The 22,239-nt window shown below is 40.5% G+C and overlaps 1 protein-coding gene across 2 annotated transcripts in view; it reads left to right on the forward strand.

Annotated features, from left to right (window-relative positions):
• ptprdb (protein tyrosine phosphatase receptor type Db) overlaps window positions 1-22,239 on the forward strand; it is a 147,317-nt gene that overhangs the window by 16,316 nt on the left and 108,762 nt on the right. For both annotated transcript variants that reach the window (XM_046046387.1, XM_046046388.1), the window contains exons 3-4: window positions 10,023-10,048; window positions 21,708-21,783. The gene's annotated coding sequence lies outside the window, so the exon portion shown is untranslated. The remainder of the gene's footprint in view (window positions 1-10,022; window positions 10,049-21,707; window positions 21,784-22,239) is intronic.

Below are 22,239 nucleotides of genomic sequence, written 5' to 3' on the forward strand. Positions count from 1 at the left end.
AATTTTAACTTACAGTTCTCAAAGTTGTTTTCCCAAGGACAGCCAAACTCAACATTTACACACAGAGATGTTCCACACATAAACACGGTAAACACGTGTGTATGCATGAATGACCACATTATGTGCCGTGGAGAAAACTAGAAAACCAAAAAAGGGAGATGTATTGAGAGAGCGGAACCAGAAATGGTTTGCAGCACCCATCTGTCAGAGAAAAAGAGGAGAGACGGACTGAGAGACAGACAGAGAGAGTGGGGGGGGGTTGACTAACTGCAAACAGCATGTGGATGTACAGACAAAAAAAAAGAGACAGTGGGGGGAAGTGACAGAGCACAGCGAGGAAACAGAGACAGGAAGAAGGAGTGAAAGACAGCCAGCCTGAGAGAGTGACAGAGTGCAGTCCTAAGAGGGAGATTGTGTGGGTGAATGTGAGAGCAGCGCTAGCTAACTCGTCTGTCAATCTGAATCTGTGATTGACACCTCGGGGTCCAGCGCTTCTCTCTTAGCCCGCTGGCTCTTCCTGTCAGGATGTAGGGCAGAGGGTCACACACACACATAAAACACACACGCACATGTAAAGAGAAGATTACATACCTACTGAAAGCTTTGTGACAGACACACACATCCTTAAGTGACAGAAAATATGGTGTAATTGTGCATATGTGCATAAGTGTGTCTCTTTGTGTCTGTGTACTTACACACACACGCACAAACAGCAGACACGCACATGCACGCAGGGACGAACAGAGGTGAGGTCTCCTGTGGGGTACATTCTTGCTGACTGGACCTTAAACTTTGACACATGACCTTTGACCTTTACACAGTCAGCAATACATATTTTCACTGGACCTATCAGACTGTCTGTGTGTATGGGTATCTGTGAGTGAGTGTGTGTGTGTGTGTGTGTGTGTGTGTGTGTGTATATGTGTGCTTGTCTGTATATTTATGTTTTTATGCATGGTGCAGGTTCTTGCTCTTTCTTTCTCTCTCTCTCTTTTTACACAAACACAATATTATAAAATTGTATTCGTTACAGTTAACAGTGTGTTAACATGCTTACAATTTCATGCACATGTTTTTTACTCACTCACTCACATGCCTGTGTCCTTTGAAAGAGGAATGACAACATTATGTCCTCTACAGTATGCCCTGACCTCTCACAGTTACTCACACTCCAGGCTGAAACACTGCATCTGTATGTTTAACCCAGTTAAAAATGCACTTGTATATCCATGTAATATTAGGAGGGGAATTTCGTTTTTTTCTGCATATATGTCTATATGTAGTTTTTTCATTCATATGTTGTCTGAAGTCATTTGCACCTCAATGTATACGTCAGCGGATGCAGTTTGCTCAGTTTGTTCACATACTGTATATAGGTGGGGGAGACTGCAACACTTTGTTTCTTTTCAAGGATGATCTTTGATTTTTGTTGTTGGGGGATGGTGGTATCTAAATTATAGCAGAAAAAAACACTAGACACTAAAGTTCACAGTGCACAACCATACCAGCAAAATGATAAATCTTATTGTTTTATGTTTGTTATTGTTTTATTACTATATCTGTCTTTCTTACGTTGTGAAAGTCAAGTGAAAACTTTCTTTTTGCATGAATACAATTAAAAACATCTATTGAAAGACATGATCAAACCAAAGGGCACATTTGTATATATTTAATGAGAGGTAGATTTTCTGCATAATGTACGGCCATAAATAAAACAAAAACTCACATTCATGATCAAGTTTAATTTGAAATTGAATAAGAGCCGATGATGTCACCTCTTAAAACTTTAACTTGGAAAAATTTTACCTTCCCAAAAGTCAACAACAAAAAAATGTCCCAAAGTCAGCTGCGATGACAGTTTTGAAAATTACACAAATTACATTTTATTTAATAAATGCGGCTTTAACACCTGCTTTGGCAGTTGTGTGAAGACAATTGATCTTCCCAAGCAGCTTGTCTGAGTCTTCTTACACAGCATGTTGTATCTGTTCATGTTCATTTATTTTTTTACAAATATCATGCATGCACACACACACATATACGCTAATGAGAGGAAGTGTCCATCTGGCGGGCTGCATGTGTGTGTGTGTGTGTGTGTGTGTGTGTGTGTGTGTGTGTGTGTGTGTGCGTGTGTGTGTGTGTGTGTGTGTGCGCACCAGTAGGGGTTTGTGACTAATGGGGTCATTATTGATGCTGAGTCAGGATTACCGCTGATTGCAGTGGTTGGATACCAATCTAACGAGTGTACACACACAAACACACACACACATACACACACACACACTCCCTCTGTGTCTCTCGCTCACACACATACTCACACATTTTCATTTCTTTCATGCTCTCATAGGTGCACTTATGCACATAAACCTCCCACCTCAGCTAATAAACTTACTCACCCAGACATCCCTCTCTCAACCTCTCTAGACCTTCTTTGCTCTTGCACACGCACCCACACACGCACACACACACACACACACACACTCATACACGTACACACTGAGACAACACGAGCTCTATATAACCAGACAGGTGGCAGGTGTTAGTGAGGAGTAACCAGTCAAGTCAGAGAAAATAATCCTGATGGTGTCATCCTGTGTTACAAACTGGGAATTTACCAGGCAGATATGGACTAATAAAAAGAGGTGTTTGGCTACATCACGGGAAATTCAGTGTTTTTGGAGTTCGCCCTAAATCTCGTCCTCTGCTGCTTCAGTTTGCACCGTTTTTCAGTCATGCTAGCTCACAGCTGTAGGAATGGCAATGTCAGTTGTTGGTCCACCACTTTGGTCCAGTCTGATATATCTAAACAACCATCTGATGGATTGCCATGGATTTTTGTACAGACATGCACGTTTCTAGAGGATATATCCTAATGACTTTGGCGATTCACTCACTATTCCTTTAGCATCACCAGTATGTCAAATGTTTTCACTTATGCAGCAAATTGTCTCAGAATATATTTGTGTGTCTGCCTGTTCAGAGTGGTCTGCAATGTGTGTTTCTGTGTTCAGTACATGCTTGTGCCTGTCTGTCCTCTCTAAACACAAATTAAATGTTAGCTTCATGATCAGCTTGCATCAGCATCATGAATAAACAAGCATTCACATCATTAAGTCCCTCCATGTGGGTGTCCCCTGCCCCCGAGTATCACAAACACACAATTGAACTCTGAACCGATTAATATATCCATTCTTGGTTCAATATGCTGTTAGAGTAAACCATGTGATTGACACATGGTATAATGGCAAAGATTGGAGCAGCATGTGAGTGTTTGTAATTATAAAATGTTTGCTTCTGGTGGCGTTACAATATGCCTGTGTGTTTATTCAGCTGTGTACCATCTTTGTGTGTGTGTGTGTGTGTGTGTGTATTTGTGTATTTGTGTGTGTGTGTGTGTGTGTGTATGTGTGTGTGTGTGTGTGTGTTTCCAGCTCTATGTGTGATGTGACAATGTCCATTGTTCCTGAAAGCCACTGTTTCTAAATCAAGTATTTTATGAAGTTCTGCTGCTCTGGGCAGACCATTAACATTTCATGTCACTGTGGCTGACTCTCTGTCTTACTCCTATGGGCATTAAGCCGAAATTCCCTCTTTGAATAAGCCCTGCTACAGGCTGCAAAAGCAAACCACAGTGACCCCACATTTTTAGGGTTACTGTTAGACTTTTTAATGTTAAATAGTTGACAAACAGCTGTTAACCTTGACCCTGAGCTCTACCTTTTGCATTCAAATGTTCATTTTGAAAGTGATTTTCGTTAATGCTTATGGAGGAACAGATTTTTTTTCTAACACAGTAGAGCCGTGGGGGAAGTTTTTCTCTTAAGTTTCATCACTTTGCAAGACTTTATTGTCTCTTTCTTGAGCTATGTCCTCACTCTCTCAACATTCACCACTCCTTGTCAGTTCTGAAGCGCAGCTTGCCTTAAGTATCGGGATTCAGCGTGTAAGCTCGTCTGATCATCCCCGTTTGTGTGCGGACGCGTGCGCGTGTGCGCTCCACATATAAGTGTATAACTGACTGTGAGAGTGTGAGTGAGTGATGGGTGTGTAAGCCCCCCTCTCTTGCGCTCTGTTTGAAATAAAGCGACAGATAATCGCAGGGCTCTGGCGAAGCGAGCTCATCTGAGCGCCAATCGATACGGGTGCCATAGCTTCAAAGCAACCCTTCAAAGAGGAGAGAAATAGCCATATGCTCTACGTGCTCTGTGTTTGTGTGTGTGTGTGTGTGTGTGTGTGTGGGTGTGCGTGTACGAGAGCAAATATGTGATAGGGGAGAGAGAGAGACAGAGAACAAAAGGAAGAGAGATACAGAGTCAGGGATTCTCTTTCTGCAGAGTTTTCATTTGGTATCAAACATTATCATATCACAGTTGACATGCAAAGTGCTTGCGATGCAACTGATGTCGCTATTTAAATTGGACAAAATCATTGTTTCGTTAGCTGGTAATCTCCTGATATTATGACTCTGTCATCTTTTATTCAGCAAACCGGCAGCAGCTGTGGCCTTTGTTGAGAAAATGGGCTGGGAGGAGACACTCACACACACACATGCACTGAGAGATAGTTTAAAGACCAGGAGATTGTGTGTGCGTGTGTGTGTGTGTGTGTGTGTGTGTGTGTGTGTGTGTGTGTGAAGCAGAGAATAGACTATACAGTGTACCGAGAGACAGTGGGACCTGAATGCATGCAGGAAGGAAGAGTGCAAGGAGAAGAGAATGACAGAGTGAGAAAGGGAGAAGGAGGTGTACAGAGATGTGTTTGTATGTGAGACTATAAGAGAAAGAGAGGGAGAGAGATCCCCAAGCCATGCTGTGTTTAGCAGTGCCATCTCACCTTCCTCAAAGTGAAAATGAGAATGTATTTTTGACTCATTGGTGTAAAGAAGAAAAAAAACTCTGAGCGTGCAAATGTGTAATTGTATGAAGTGTGCGTGTGTTTGTGTGTATGTTGTGAAAGAAGAGGGAGAGTGTGCGTGTATGTATGTGTGTATACTTGTGTGTGTGTGTCAGCAGCATGTCTAATTAGCTGAGACAAGCAGGTGTAAAACAGTAATTAATGACACAACCGACTGACTTCATTATCTCCACATGAGCTTTTGACGCTGGCTGAACAAACACACACATCAACATACTTTACATTTGCAGAGTTTTATATCATGAGAGTGTGTGTGTGTGTGTGTGTGTGTGTGTGTGTGTGTGTGTGTGTGTGTGTGAGAAAGAGAGAGAGAGAGAGAGAGTAGAAATAGTAGAGCAACTGCTAGTAGAGTAAGTGGACACAATTATCACACACGTCACTGTTCGGCCACTCAAACACTCATTTAGTTTGCAAATGGACTCATTACTAATGAATCACAAGCTGCTTTAGAGCAGGCTGAGCACACAGTAATGGTTTGGCCATCCTCCAGAATACAGACATTACAACACACACACACATACTTGCATTGACAGAGATTGAGAGCGAGTGTCCAAAAGCCCCAATTACCTTCACATTGAATGTAAGAGAACAAGCTAGAAAGCTAATTAAAGTCCCACACATGTAGATGGGGATCATTCAAGCACACACGCACACACACACGCTCACATAGCAGATGCTATGTCACCAGAAATAGCATTTTCTTGTTTTTGTCTGTGATTGTTAGTGTTTACAGCAAGTTCGTTATGGGAAATATGGTTGTGTTATTGTATTATAACCATAAGTCATGATTACAACCCCAACGATCTTTATTGAATCATCAACAAGACTGTATAATTGAGTAATTCCAGTTTTAGCCAGATTGATTTACACTTCAGTACTCTGCCAGGCTTGAATGAGATCAAATGATATTAGATGCCTCCACATGCACCATGTTGTCATTCAGTAAGTGGAACAAATATGTTTTTTATTTATCATTCAAGTACTATCAATCTTTTTTTTTCTCGTGGTGGTTTGCCAAGGCATAAATATTGCTGATGCTCTCCCTCTCTCTTTCTCTCTCTCTGTCTCACTGTTGAGAGTCAGTGAGATGGCAGTGATTGGACAGAGTAATTGGACCTAATGAATATGTCAACTGCCTGTTTCTTTCTCTCTCCATTAAACACAACTGGATTAGATTTACTGTGCTTACTCTAACAACTTAAAGACTCCATCAGTAGGCTACTTTCCACACACAAACAGACACACACAGACACAGATTGGCTTAGCTAAGTAGATCAATGGCCTCTTGGTCAATGTCTCCGTCAGGAGGGTAATCAATCTGTTCCTCGTTAATGAAACACTCTGAACACCCCCCCACACACACTCCAGACACACAGAGTTTGTATTGGGGGGGGTGGGGGGGTGGGGGGGGGTGTTGAATGTCTTTGTGCATTCATGGGTGTCAGATTGTTTTTAAAGTGTATGGATATGGTGTCATGTTTGTTCTTAGGTTAATTACAGGCTGTGTCTACCATTAGTGAACTATGTGTGTGCATTTTGAATGTGCCCTAATGAAAATTCTAAAGGGCAATTACTGTGACAAATCTAATCATACAATATCATGTCAATAATACTGAAATAAGATGCACGACTTCACCTAGTATTCAAGAATTCTCTCATGACAAAATATTCTAATGAATGGTGGTGGCGACACAGACACAGATGTGTAGTTTGTTGCATTTGGATGTCACTTAAAAACATATTCAACACATTCTAATTCTAGCACATTGTTTCCTGTAAGCACCTTTTTTCAAAATAGTTTTACCAAAGTATTTTGATACTGAAGACCAAATCATCCTTGATGGGTGAGAAAGTTGATGCTGTTGACAGGTTTCTGTCTCTCTGGTGTCAAAAATGTTTTTTTAAGCAAGCCCAATGATAAACAAAATACCAAAGAAAGTGTGCACAACCCAAAATGGTCACACAAAGGGAACAAATGAATTCACCTACAATGCTTGCCAAAAACCATCCATCCATCCATCCATCGTCAACCGCTTATCCTGCGTACAGGGTCGCGGGGGGCTGGAGCCAGTCCCAGCTTACATTGGGCGAAGGCAGGGTACACCCTGGACAGGTTGCCAGTTCATCGCAGGTAGCCAAAAAACTTTTTTTAAAAACTTGAAATCTTGGTGGCCTGATGGTTGAGGCGCACATGTATCCGCAACGTCCTCAGCTCAATGCAGGCCAAGGACCTTTGATGCCTCACTCTTTCTCTGCCATGTTTCTTTTCTGTGTTGTCACTATACAATAAAGGCACAATGCCAAAAAAATAAATAAAAACTTTTCTGGCAGGTGAAAAAGCACTTTTGTGTGTACACTGCAGTCATGTATTAAAAACAAATAAAACAGTATTAAATTTAGGGCTGAATGATATGCAAAAAAAAAAAAATCATATTGTAATTATTTTTTACAGATACAATATAAATGTCACGATTTTAGCAGAAATAGTAATTTTTGCATTTCATTTTCACTGAAAAAAATACAAAAATGATTTTAGCATCTAGGGTCTGTACCAAACAAGCGTGTTCCCTTATGTCTGGTGAATATGATTTTAAGGCCGGGATAGCATCACAATACTTCATTTATAATGTTGTTGATATTGCACTTTGCCGTATTGCAATTTCAATAATATTTTGATTAAGTATTCAGCCCTAATAATATGACCATTTCTTATTAAACAAGATATAAATCCATTCCATATCCATTATTGCCCATTCCCTACTGTGTATGCATGTGCTGTATGTTTGTATTTCTTTCTTATATCTATGACAACAAGCTGCGTTAGACACTCACATTGAGGATATTTTGGCAAAGTTGAGTCAGGTCTACTGTTGAGTTTGAAGAATATTTGAGTTATAATTCAATTTAGTTTGTAGTTAAAGGTTCAGTGTGTAAGTTTTAGTGACATCTAGTGGTGAGGGTTGTGCATTGCACCTCCCCTCCCCTATCCAAGCGAGCATTATAGCTACTGTGCCTGAGACAGGACAAAGATGTCATCTATGAGAGAAGAGATTGCCAGTCAAGAAATTAGGTTTCTTTAGATAGATATGTTAAGAAATTATGTAAAACCATGTTTTTCTGAATATTATTGTTACTTGTTCATTAATAAACAGCCACATCAAGAAATGAAGTGCTACATGATGTCTCATACTCCTGTACATTATTTTACATATTGGGAGTGTTGGCTCATCTGGACTAACATACCAAAGTAAATGAAGAAATTCTCAAAAACTATCACATCTAGTGCATCAAGTATGACCACTGACAGATAACAGGACAATGTAAGCCTCTCTGTTTCTGCACCACAGTCGATTATAAACCACATAATACGTGAAGTTTACGAATGCATTGTCAGGTGAGGATCAAGGCTCCTCTTGCTTTGCTTAATTAGATAAGCATGCAAATATTACCAAAATGTTTTTTTAATTTTTTGAAATACAACTGAAACACAAAGTAGTACTGACAGCCATAATTTATGCTTGTGGTAAACGGTGCATCATTTTCAATAGGCATTTAGCATTACTTGAAAGTACAAATGACACATTTGTGTGCACAGTGGGGAAGCAATATCCAAAAAAACAGGCTTCTTTTTAATTATTTAATTTTTAATGCAAATTCGGAAAGTATTCATTACTGGTCACTTGATAGGCACACGGTCTTGTTATATATCACCATTAGCAGTAAAAAGAAATACATGTTTTCCTCCAGGGCAGTAAAATGTGAAGCTTAGCTGCTGATCTGAGCTTCTCTGCTGTTACCATTTTATAACCAATAATATTCATCATCTGTCTCAGGAAGGTAACGGAACATTTCTGTCAACATGACAAAGCCATAACAGAGGCTGGAGAAGAACTACATGAAATAATAATCCAACTACATATTTTTTCTACCAGCGCAGCAAAAGTTTAGCTGCTGATCTGAGCTTCGATGATGGAAGCCTGCGGTTATGTAGATAAAAATGTCTCATTCTAAGGTAATAAAAACATAATGGTTAATAATGTGAGGTCTTTATACACCACTGAAAACTTAGTTATGGATATTAAATTGCATTTCTGTCAATAGATCCTCAGAAATATTACACACTGAACTTTTAAGGGTTAAAATTAAGGTTAGTGTATGTTTAGATGAAATTTGTCAGTACCAACTCACCCTCATGCCATGTACAACCTTGTGTTATATATTGTCTTTGGTTGCTCTGCAGCAACTTCCTGGAACTCTACTGTAATGTACCACCGTGTGCTCCATATGAGCTTGTACTTTCAGAGTCTTAAATATAACTTATTCAAGTTCTCTTTAGAGTAGAAAAGCAAAATGGTACCTGGATTATATTTAGGTGACCTTTTCAGAAAAAGAGAGAGCTACAGCTAATTTGTGTCACAAGAACACATTTTTTTTCAAGTGAGTTGAACCTTTACCCCAGGGTTTCTGAAGCTATTCAAGTATCCGACATGCACTTCTGAATACTGGCAGCTTAAGGGTGTTTATACCGTCTCTTTCCAAGGCCGCATGTATTGCAGCCAGGGGAGCGTAGCAGTGTGAAGTACAGTAGGTCAGTGGTTGGCAAGGGAAGACAGGGACAACAACACCCAACAAACCAGTACTCTCTGATCTCCCCACTTCCTGCTCCGCTCTACTGGGGTCTGATAAAGTCTGGAGCTGCAGAGGGATGGGAGGAGATGAATAAATATTGTACAGGTTCCAGAGATTCAGCAAATCCATGAGGACTATTTCGAGAATATATATTTTTTCTTTTTTTCTTTTGTTTATTTAAAGTTCTCTCTTTAACAGCCCCCTCAAAAGCAGATTTAAGGACAGCCTCTTTTATGTTTTTTTTTAATGATGCTACTGTCAAATGACATTAAGTGCAACAGAAACCTTTTTCGCTTTGCAAATCCACTAGCACTTTGAAATCTATCTGTTCTACCTCACACATTCTCCTGTTAAGTGTGTTGGAAAGTTGTTGTTCTACAACTGCGCCCTATGGTAATAAAATTTAAATCCCTTTTTCTCTCTTCCCCTCTTGTTCTCTCTCCTCTGTCTCTCCCCCTTTTCACTCCTTCTCTTTACAGTTTGACGTGTTGAAGTGCTTATTAAGGTAAGAGAGTCTCATTTCGTGTTTTCCTTCTCTTGTACTTTCTTCCCTCTGATTTTCAACCCATAAAACACAGCATGCCATCAGCACTTGGCACAGTGTGTGTATCACGAAACAATCTGCGTCCTCAAAATTTATTTGGCTCAGGATCCCGCTCACTGAAACACAATAACATTGTGTTAAGATAACAAAGAGACACTCTGGGTAGCACTCTCACTGCACTCCCCTGGTAAAGCCATGATCAGAAATGCACAGACCTGAATATGCAGCCTATAGCTTTATATAGGGAATATACCGCATGTTTATATTTATTTTATATATTATATTTATTTTATATATTATATTTATTTTATTTATTATATATATGTTTATCCTTCCATCAGTTAATAAATAATTTTAATCAACTGGATATATCGTAAGGGCTGTGTAGTAATTCTGCGCAGTACACACAAAGAGTAATAATAAACGGTAAATCCTTTTCCACGGTGTCTTGCAACTGAATCTTCCTGTCACAAGCTGTTAGTCATAACTGGGTCAAAAAAAACTGCCTTATAGTTTTTAAAAGGCAAGACCACTGTTATTGTTTATTTATGGATTACTGGTTTCAGCTTTAGTAAATCTCAAACTTATTACTTTTCAGGCTGGGATGCTGTGTAATAATATCAGCAGACTCACAATACTTTCAAAAGAAAATTAAATGTGCTACAGTGCCATAAAACTGGACCTGACTGACCTTGTGGTTGGGCATGCAGGATGTGTGTGTGATATCTGACTGCAGTGTACAGTGTGAGCATGGGCAGACCATGCATGGTGTGCATGCGTTTTTGTTACGTGGAAAAAAACTTGTGTCTCCAAATGACTTTGGATTGTAAATTTTTTCACTTTAGAGGTGAGTGATTTGGGTTTATTTAACTTTCTGTGAAACCTCTGTGAAAATGTTACAAATTAGGGGTTTCAGACCTAATTTCTCTATGGTGCCCTTAAAATACAGATGAAGTGTAAGATCAGAAGATTAGTGTTTATTGTCTCTTCAGATCATTGTAGTCTGACAAAATATAAACCATTTACTGTATATAAAAAATATAAAAAAATTGAAAGACATACATACACATATTTAAATGAACCATAAAAGAGTTTTTTCTGCAAAACAGCAATTAAAAACATTTGGCTCAAAAAGGTTGTTAATATTTTTTTCACCATATATTTAAAAATTAAATGCTGCCACATATCAATATTGAGAAAAATCTGTGATACTGTAATCATTGCTGAATTTTGTCCAAGTCACCCACACTTACCTCAGAACTGAGGTAGGTGTGGGATGCCTCCAAAAAAGTTAAGACATAAAAAGGACCACAATTGTAGCTGCAAGGTTTTCTACCAAACACTGATGCCATTTTTGTGTACCCCTTAGTGTTTGTTTGCTTTGGTACCCAAGGTCGCGCGTCAGATTTTTACATTTCTGTGTGTGTGTTTGTGTGAGGGCATGTGTCTACATCTTGGTCTCTGTCTCCCTTCTTGTGTGTGCTTGGTTCCCTGTGTTTGGAGTGGGCTCTGTTGGGACTGTGTGTAGAGCCTCATTAGTGGCTAAGGTTTGGCTGGCCCGCTGCTACTTGAGACTCACTCGGGGGCACAAAGTCATATGTTACTCTACTGCTGGCCCATCTGCCACACTGGCCCTTACTTGAGACTCTGAGATCTGGTTCTTTTTCTGTGCATTTGCATCTTTGTAAGCAGTGGTGGAAGCTAACTAAGTACATTAACTAAAGTATTGTACTCTACAGCACTAAAGCAAACAAATACAGATATTATTGTTGTTTAAAGTACCTTAACTGCTTCGAAAGAACTGTGTGTGACAGCCACTGCTGAAACTCTGCTGCACCTCCCCAGGGGGTCTCACAGTTTGAAAACGTGTGTTATAGATTAAACTACACAGTATATAAAGCAGTTAAAACTAGAAGAGTGGGATCTCCACCAGGTGGATCTGGGGGCATGTGGGAGGGGAACAGGGAGTGCAGGGCAGGCTGTGTGTCCAGTCTGTATGCATGAGTAGTGGAATGAAGGAGAGAAAGCCATTCCCCCAAAACCCATTTTCATGCACAATGAGTGCACGAGCAGACTGTGCGCAGGTAGGCAGGTGGATAGGTAGACAGGCAGGTAGTCAATTGGAATTAATATGCAGATACTCCCTGCTGGATGTCAGTTTTTGAATCACGATAAAGGTCAAAATGTGGCCAGCAACAGACTAGGTAATTTAGCCTAGCTGGTTGCCGGAATTGCCTTTTGCAATGTCGTATTGCATATCGTAAAATGGGAAATACTGCTGAAAAGATGAAAGTTTAAGCTTTTCGATTGGTTCAGTCAATAAAATAGGATTTGTGAATCACCTTATCCGCGAGAGGCCTTGAGCATACATTCACAGATGTGCACAAGAGAATATTAGGCTGTAGTAGTAGTAGTGAGATTAGCTGCAGACGGATACACACATGCACACTACCAAACACATGATGGCCTCCTGACTTAAAAATAATGTCATAATGAAATAACACAGACATGGGGCCCAAATGAAGTTTATGTCCTCACCCTCCACCCCCCAACCCCCCAGCAAAAGTGGATTTAATTTCTATCAATCATTAACAATATGGGATATTGAAATAAACAAAAGATCCATATTGGCAAATAGCCTTACTTGCATCAGAACACTTTATTTGTTTATGTGAATTAATCATATTCATGCAACTTAGGTCTGGACAGCATCCACAAGTGATGAATCTGGATGTCAGCTGGTGATTGTTTTGGTGGCTAATTTACTTAATTACGAATTCCTGGCAGGCCAGATACATCGATAAACACAGATAGACATGGATAGGACAGAATGACCGATGCATGAACTGGTCTAGTGCACAATGTGCACAACAGCTTTAAACAGCTTAAGTTGTGTAATTTGTTGTGTTAGTGATGAAACTTGTTTAAAGCCTTAGTTTTAATAGCTCCACTCAGCAGGAGAAAGGTTAATTATCACATCCTGTTACAGACAGACAGGACACCTCCCCCTGTCAAGCACACACACAAACACTCTGAGCCACACAAACACGCGAACAACACTGTGTGGGTGTGTGTGGGTGTGTGTGTGTGTGTGTGTGTGTGTGTGTGTGTGGATCTGTCATATAAAGATGTAATTTAGCATCTGTTTGTCCTCATTTCCCTCATCACTTGATTGAGGCCTTCATTTCTCTTTTGGTTTACTCCCTGCCTCCCTCCTCCTCTCCCATTACTCATATTCACAATATGATGCCACAGTATTCATTCACAGGGTTGTTCATCAGGAAAAAATGGACACAGTCCCCTTGGATCACGTTTCTTCACTTTGATACAATGTGTGAATTGGGCAGGTTTATCACATCTCTGGAAAAATGGGGTGCATTTAAAAAAAAACGAAATGACAGATGAGTGGACAGAGGTGTTCAGTGGATGTGAAGCAGAGAACCACAGAAAATGATTTCTCTTGTGTTCTCTGGAAGATGCTAAACACTTGAGAGCAAAAAAAAAATTTAACTGACAACTCAAAACGAACCAAGTAGAAGTAGTGGAATTTCTTTTCTCCTAAAAAATGAACACCTCTACTTTAGATCATGAACCCTTTTACAATATCTCTACACTCTTTCACGTCATCCACTCAACCCTCCCTTCCACTTTATCTTTCTCCTAAAATGTTCCTATCCCCTTCTTTTATTCCCTCTCAAGTGTTTTTCCTCTCAAGTGTTTTTCCTCTTATCCTCCGATATTTGCACACATCCACCCCAGACTTGTGTTGTCTCCCATCCACCTCCTCCCTCTCTCCATCCTCATTTCATTGCCAGTCTAGACAGCTTCAGCAGCAGGTGCTGAGGCTGGCGAGGTGGAGAAAATAGGGTGATAGGGAGCAAGGGAGGAAAGGAGCCAAGGGGATAAGGAAGGGGATAAGAATGAGTGAGAACAGAGAGAGATTAATAGATCAAGCAGAGAGGCGTATGATGAAAGTTTAGAAGAGTATGGAGAGGAAAGGAAAGGAGAGGGGTGGTTCAGGTTGAGGCAGGATTGGAGCAAAGAGGAAGGAGGGGGAGATATGAAAGCAGAGATCCGAGTAAATCAGGTAGGTGATATGTGGAGGGGAGAGGTGCGGAAGAGGCTATTTTAATGCAGGGTAGAAATCAGGTGCTGGGGGTGGGGAGAGAAGGAAGTGGCAAAGAAAGGAAGACGGGGAGGAGAGGTGTGGAGCGAAGGAATGAATGAGGTAAAGAGAAAAGAAGTAGGCTGGGGAGGGTGGGGGGGAGTCCCAAGAAAAGGTAGGGGCTAAGTGAGAAAGAGGAGGGAGCACAAGGATGGATGGATGGATGGAGTATGTGTAGGGGAGAGGACAGGAACAGCGTTGTTGTGCTTTTACGGGAGGACACCGGCTGCAAGGAAGTGAAGTGGGTAATAAGGCCATAGCTCATTCCTGTGGAGCAGCCTCTATCCTATTAGTGACTACCTCTCACTGGATGACTTATATGCACCTCGTTTTTCACCAAAAGTATGACAGCAGATGCTTGGTAAGAAACAAACACATGCGCACACACATACACGTTCACACAGTCACAGGAGCGGTGACAGGAGAAATCTGCTGCTACCTTCCAGATGTGAAGACAGAACGCCATCAGTGCAAAAAAAACAAAAACAACAGCTTACGATAAAGTGTCAGATGGTAGAATTACTTTAGAAATAACTGAAAAAATGTTCTACATTTTATAGATATTTTACATGAGATTCTAAAATGTGGAGGCTATCAGGAGACGTTACTTAAGAGGGTTTACCAGGCAGCCAGTTTTGACAATATTTGCTTAATGTTAACCTGTTAACAGGTTAACAGGTTTTAAATGTTTAGGCTTAACAGTGGTTAACGTTAGCAAGAAAGCTAAGAATGCACAATATGTAAACAAGACAACTGTGAAATTGTGTCTTATTTCTCCTCTTTTAGCAAAAGCTAACTGCCTCCCCACTTCTCCAGCCGCATTGCCAAGCTAACGCATACTGAATCATCAAACTGCTGCTAAGACAGCAAAAGGCTGACCTTCAAAATTAAGTAAAGTAAGTAAAGTAAGTAAAGCAGCGTTAGTGTGATTAGTACTGTACTATTTCCCTTAAACTATTCGCAGTAATAGTGAAGAAAAGAAAGTTTAATGGAAAAGCAAACAGAAAGAGCAGTCTCCTGTGAACTCCATGAACCAGATGTCAGTCATGAGTTGATATAATTTTAGCTCAGTCACTCAGCTCAGCCTGTTCCAAGCAAGGAAACAGATCATCTTCTGTTCAACTAACAACCTTGCACACTTATAGTGGGTGTCTCAGTGCTGTATAATCAGTTGCTCCAGGGAATTTTGTAATTGCAAGATATTTAACAAAATCCCCTGCTATCTTGCAAGGGTTTGCATTTTGGACCAGTCCCCACACTTTTACTTCATAAACCCTCCCAAATTCTTTTAGTTTTTCTAAAACAGTGCCATTGTGTCAGAACAATCAAATGGGAGACGTCTGGTTAGCATTTACAAACTATTTCAAACTGCCTTTAAAGCGAAATGAGGAAAAAGAGCAGAACTAATTGTCTTACAGTTTTGCAGAAAAACCACTAGGCAATTATTTTAAATAAAAAAGGATTCAAAACATCACAATTGTCTTGATACTACACACATAAATACACACATACATAGTTAAAACATCTTTTCATTCCCGTCTTGTCCTTTTAAAGTGAAAGTTCATTTGTGTTATTGTAATATACCATCTCCGCTGTGACATTTTCTTCTGAGAATGAAGACTGACCCCGTCAGGCTCCTCAATCGTTGAAGTCTAAGCAAACCCAAGGACTAATGATTTGGAGAAAGGTGATATAAGAATTTCCTCCAATAATTTTAGCCATTTTAATTAAATGAATGCATATTCTTCCCTGTGAAGAATTTGGGGCAGCTGTATCAGCAATAGGGGGAAGAAAAAGAGAGAGAAAGAGAAAATGGGTCACTTTGGCGGAGCTTCATTAGAAAACCGGCTGTAGTCATTCTGTGGCCATTCGAATTCTGCTCCAGTATTCCCATTCTGCAGTTGTGGGATTCCAATATCAGCCTTAACATTTGTGACCTCGTCAAAAGCAAGAAATAAGCAGGTGTCAGGTCGTGCTGGTCTCACCCACCGCCACCTCTTTGACACCCTGCCCCCTTTCTCCATATATTCTGCCTAAATTAACACTCTTCCTCGCACGCCTGGGAGGGAAAATGTCAGGTGTTTCTTATCCAGAACTTTGCAGGTTCATAGTGAGAAAAGCTGCATTCATTGTCTTTGCCAGTGAAAGAATTAAGATGTTAGCACTGAGACAATTTGATGTTAACTGTGCGAGGGAATTAGATGTACTGTGTAATTTTGCCTTTCAAAGATGATAGCTGAGCAGATGGAATGGGGCAAAGCTGTGTCAGAGTTTCTTCCTTCTTATATCTCATTTGCCCTTTCTCATTTGCTATAATTCTCCTTATCTTCCTCCCTCTCCTTCACCCATAACACCCAATCATTTTTCTTCCTTACCCTCTGTGTAGTAGACACTTTCTCTCACTTCTTTCAGTCTCTCAGTCAGTCGTTCTCTTGGCCCAGAGCACAGTAGCATCTAATATGTCTTTAAAAGTGGGACACCACTGAGTAATTTGTTGCACCTACCAAATGATAATTCAGAGTTGTCACCATGTATCCATGACTGCAGGGCCTCCCCAAGCACACAAAAGCATCTGCTGTCTGCTGAGAACAGTCATCGTGATTTTCTCGTCATTATAGTGTTAAATAGAATTTGAAAATATACGACTATTTCACAAAGATGTGACACCGTTTCACAGCAGGAATGTCTGTGCCCTTTGTGTAAGCTGCATCATTTCACTACCATTACATGGATTTTGCAGTGTTATGGATTGCTTACAGTCACCCTCTGCTGTAGCTTTTCTTCCTACCAGTAAGAAATATCCTTCAACAGCATTGTGTAATGTCTTCTGTGGGGCTGAAACTTTGTCAAATCTTATAACCCCAGCAACGTTGTCACAGTTATCTTGTCTTGGATTGGGACACTACACGTTTTAAGGCCTGGGTGATAAATGGGTTGTAGAGTTTGAAGGATGTAGGCATTTCTCAGTCATGGAGGGACTAACAAAAAATACAGATTCAGACCCATACAAGGGATAAAAGGTCAAAATATCTCTTCCACTGTGGCATCAATTTTGACCATTCTCTTCAGGGCTCGACAGTAGCGGTTGCCAGGTTGCCACTGGCAACACCAAACATCAAAACGTGCACCCAAAGTCAATACATTTTTTAATATTTGTTGCATTAGTGATCATCACAAATCAATATAAAAATTGATTCAACTGACAAACAAGTCTCCCAAAATGTTTGAGCATCAAGTTCACTAGTTCAAGGTAACAAACAGAACCATGAAGCTAGATAAGCGCTGGAGTTGTTGGAGGCCACCAGGAGAGGTTACTTAAGATTCAAATTCAGTACAGTATCAGATAAAACACAAACTATAAAGAATTTTGTTCAGCTACTGCAGTGGTTCTCAAACATTTTCTGTCATGTCCCCTATGACAAGCTGAAAAAAGTTCATACCCCACCTACACCACATGTAAAAGATAGAATTCTTATGAATCATTACCAACATTGGGAGCAACAAAAAAAGGAGCCTAGTTGAATTTGATTGAAATAAAAGAAACGATTCAGGTCAGCACGGTAGCATCAGCAACTCTTGTTTATTTATTGCCTTACATAAATCATGCTCATTCAGTGCTCATATTTTCCCCTGGTCATCCACCCCCCATGTCATTCTGTCTCTTGCAAATCATCCAACTTTATAGAAATGCAATACTAAATCACTGGAGTGCTTTTGTCATGTTATTCCAACATTTGAAACATGGGAATGCATATAAACCTGCATTCATTTATTTTGTTGACCACTTGGGGTAAACACAACAAGCAGTTAACACAAGTTTGACATACAGTATTATCACCAACAAAGTTGATATGATGAACATGTTGGCAAACAACTGCCTATTTACACATCCAGCAGACACAGGGCAAAATTAGCATTGATTTGGAGTTGTGTTTCTAGCCAATCTAAATCCAGGCTTCACTCTCCATTTAGCTCTGTTTTGGTCTTTATGCTAATGCTTTGCTATGTTCAGCGGCTAGTTGCTCACCTCGTCTCTCTGCCTTTTCAAGCAGGGCACATAGTGTACAGTGGGTTTATCAGAGATTTTTTTTTTTTTTTTGCTGAAACCAGCTGCTGTTGCTGCTGAAAACAAGGTTAATGAAGTCAAATTATGTGTTCTTTGGTGAGACTGAACCAAAACAGAAAATTTGCAGGTGTTGAAACCAAAACACTGCGCAGAAAGACTCCATTTTCCATCCCCGTCACCCTAACCTAACCTACAGTAAAGTGAACATGAAGTCAAAGAAAATGTGTTTTTCTAACAGTGAACATATATCTCATTGTTCTCACTGAGATGAGTGTTATGTCAGCTTGAGAATACCAATAGAGGCATAAGATTTAAAACCAAATCTCTGGTTTAACTCCAAGGAATTCTGTTGCATTTGGTATGTTAAATCAAGACATAAAGGCACAGTGGAACATTGTAATCTGACTCGACTCAAAATGCCAGATTTAGCTGTACTTATCCTACTTTAGGTTTTAAGAGGAGCTAATTTTTTATGTAGTTTAGTATTAAAGTGTGACTTGAATTTCTATCCTATGTGCACTTCTTCTCTGTCTCCGTGTTATCTTGCTGTCTCATGTTCAGGTTGTTGGATGAATACACAGAGAGAGACCTTAACCGTCGTTCAATAATCCTTATTCCACTGTAGCCCTTTTTTCTATCTCAAGAGGTTCAAGAGCAGTGGGTCACTTTTGAAGGCTCAGTTGAGTTATGCAGGAATTTGTGCATCATGTATCCTCTCAAAGTGCTTAATCATTCTTGAGGGGGCAGATTAGATGCCTATTCCTTTGTGTAAACTCTTAAACGTCAGACACACACATGCACAAGTTGTAAACAAGTTCAAGTTGTTTACCCTTAATCGTGTCATGCCACTCTGAGGGTCCCCGTTGCCAGCTTGACCTGCAATAACCTCCTTAACATTCTGGGAAAACTTTGATCAGTACTTTACACACACACACCTCGAAAGGGTAAACATGTTTACAAAGTTAAATTTGCTGCTGAAATACATTTTCTCTAGAAAATTACATGACTGATGAGCATATGGTCTTGAACCATTTCACACTTAACTGTCGCTTTAAAAAGGGATGGTGCAGCTTAAGGAGGGTTGTGTCTAGAGATAAAGTTTGTAGGTAATCATGTCAGTGTTATGCATGGCCCCTACTGTGGCACTACATTGAAAGTAGGGCTTAAGAGATGGCCATCTGATGCCCTGCTTACCCACTTGCCTTGATGTTGAGTCCAGTTGACAGAAACCTAAGAAGAGTGTTTCACACATGCTGAGTGAAGCCAAACCAAAGTAAATCGAGTTCCACTGATCTGCCCTGGTTAGGGTTAGACATCAAAAAATTATCTGGGCCATTGCAGTGCAGGTCAGTGCAGAAATAGTTTGGTTCGTGAAGTGAAAAGGGTATGTGAAAGCACTTTAGTGACCTAAATAATTTGCTGCTTTGCACGTGAATCATTTTCGCCACAAGCAGAAACCTTTAAGGTGATGTCCAGACACAGCAGTTGAATTTCCTTCAAATTACGATCAACATTTTGACTCTCACTGAATAGTCACTTCAGTCATCCACATAAAAGGGATTCAGAGGCTGCTCTGAAGGGCTCCCATGGGATTCCTCACAAATATTCAAAGCAACCAAAAGGGTTTGCAGACAGACTTTCACCAAGGGCGCCACTTTATCACACAAAAACTCAGGGAGAAAACTACAGTAATGCCGTGTCCACAAAAACAGGATAAACATAACTTGTCCTAGCTATATTGTGCAAGACCAGTAAACTGAAATTGCTTGAGCCAACATGAGCTTTCCAAATGATCTAGTTTCCAAACTCTTCTTCTCACGCACAAGGCTGCTGAGGCTTTAATTACTTCTGCTAGGCCAGCACAGGTGAAGCACATTCTCACTAACAAGGTGGTTTCCAACCAGGGAGCACTGAAACACCAACAGGAAAATAACATGATGGAGAGGAGAACTGGCGCCCGCAATAGAGGGTAACCGATGCTTATAATAATCCTCCACCCAACTGATTTCACCGGCCATTGTCAGATCGTTACAGAAGAAACACAGTGCAAGTGGAAAGGAATCCAGGGAGGAATGTGTCATCGACTGAAAATAAAGTGTGAACTAGTTTTCACACGTAAAGCACATGCATTTGCCAAAGTGCACATATATGCAAGCTATCTCTCTCATGTCTGAGACTGATCATCAGAGCGAGACACAGATTCTTCAAATGGCTTTTGAGATGCAGCCACTGTGACCTGAAAACAGGTGTTTAGAGGTCAAGGAGTGCAATGGCAATGACATATGTGCCACTTTTAATTATTTATTCAATCACTCATGATCTTTACATCATCATATCCTGCAGTTAATGTATGCTGCCATCATCGTCTGCCCTTATTTAGTAAGTCGGTCAGCAGCACAAACACAGGAGTGGTGTAACAGCACAGACTAGTGGGGACTCTTTGTTATGGCACCTTGCTCCAGTTGCCAGTGACAGAATCACTCTAACTATCTTAATATTTCAACCATTTATGTGCTGTAATCTAATTCTTGTTATTTTGGCTGTAAAATATGTAAAATATAAATTATAACTGCTGAGATTTGATATTTAAATATTGCATATAATATCACAGCACTACTGCGGAAGGTGTCAAAACAGATTTCATAATCCGTTATAAGTAACTGTGCAACTGCACATGATCCTTTAAGAGCCTGATTTCACTCCACCAGCGAGGTGATTTCTATTTTGCTACAACTCGTTGCGCTTTGCTGCACGCCGTGGATGGCAGAAGGATTCTGGGTAACAGCACAGGGTTATTGCAGTCGCACAGCATGGAAGAGTTAACATCTGGATGTGTGCGCTTGGGTGTATGTGTACAGAGTCTCTCTTTGCCTACGTCCCACACCCCTCTATGCTAGTATACACACATGTGTCCTAATGGAACCCCTTTGAGCTGTCAGAGTGTGTCCTTACCATACGGACGTGCTGGATGCTTTCCCCACTCTGGCTTTTTAGCCACTCATCTCTTCAGCCCTATATGGCTTGTAGGTAGCTGACATTAAAAGCCTTAAAATAACCCAGTATAGGAGATGAACCAAGGTTGTCCATTTGACCAGATTGTTTGCTTTTGGAACAACTATTGCACATTAATTGTGTGTATCTATTCCAGCATTCAGATCAAAGCTTCCAGTTATTGCATACTATGACATAAACACACACATACCAATGCAAATGAAAGTGCAAGCAGATGCAAAGACAGGGAACTTAGTTGAAAGGCAGAGTTGGCTTTAAGAGCATTGAGTTCTGGAAGGCTAAGGCTCTATTCCTAATCCCTCTCCTACATTTTCCCCTTCCCTTCCCTTCCCTGCCTCCCTTTGCCTTCTCTCTGTGTCTCTTCTTCTGTCTTGCAGGAGAATTCTTGGGAGATTTCTTGCTCTCTCATTCCTCAAGGATGAAGCAGCACAGTGGACGTGTGTACTGAAACAGGTAAGCACTGAATATCAAGATGACCTTCGAACAGACACATGCACACACATAAATGTCCTTCCCTTTCTGTCAAAAGCAGATTTGTTCTGGGCCAGATTTGTTTATGATGTGCCATGTCCACTGAGTAAAACACAGAGAGGGTATACAAAAAAAAAGACAAGAGAAAGGGGTGTGATCTTGCTTCTGAGAAAGAGAGCAAAGGAAGCACAGATAGAGACTCTGTCCTCAGGGACAGAAAGAGCGAGCGAAGACAGGATGAAAGTTTAACCAAACATCAGCTCCCCACAGGAGTGGCAAATCTGCTGCCGTCGCAGTGGACATACTGGTGGGAAGACATGCAAAGAGACAGACAGGCAGACAGGACAAGACAGAGCAGCGATCCCCAGCTGTTTTTAAAACACTGCCTCTGATACATTATTGAATATGCTGCTCTCCAACGCATCGCTGAGCTTTCCT

The sequence above is a fragment of the Micropterus dolomieu genome, linkage group LG04, assembly GCF_021292245.1.
Source record: "Micropterus dolomieu isolate WLL.071019.BEF.003 ecotype Adirondacks linkage group LG04, ASM2129224v1, whole genome shotgun sequence".
NCBI lineage: Eukaryota > Metazoa > Chordata > Actinopteri > Centrarchiformes > Centrarchidae > Micropterus > Micropterus dolomieu.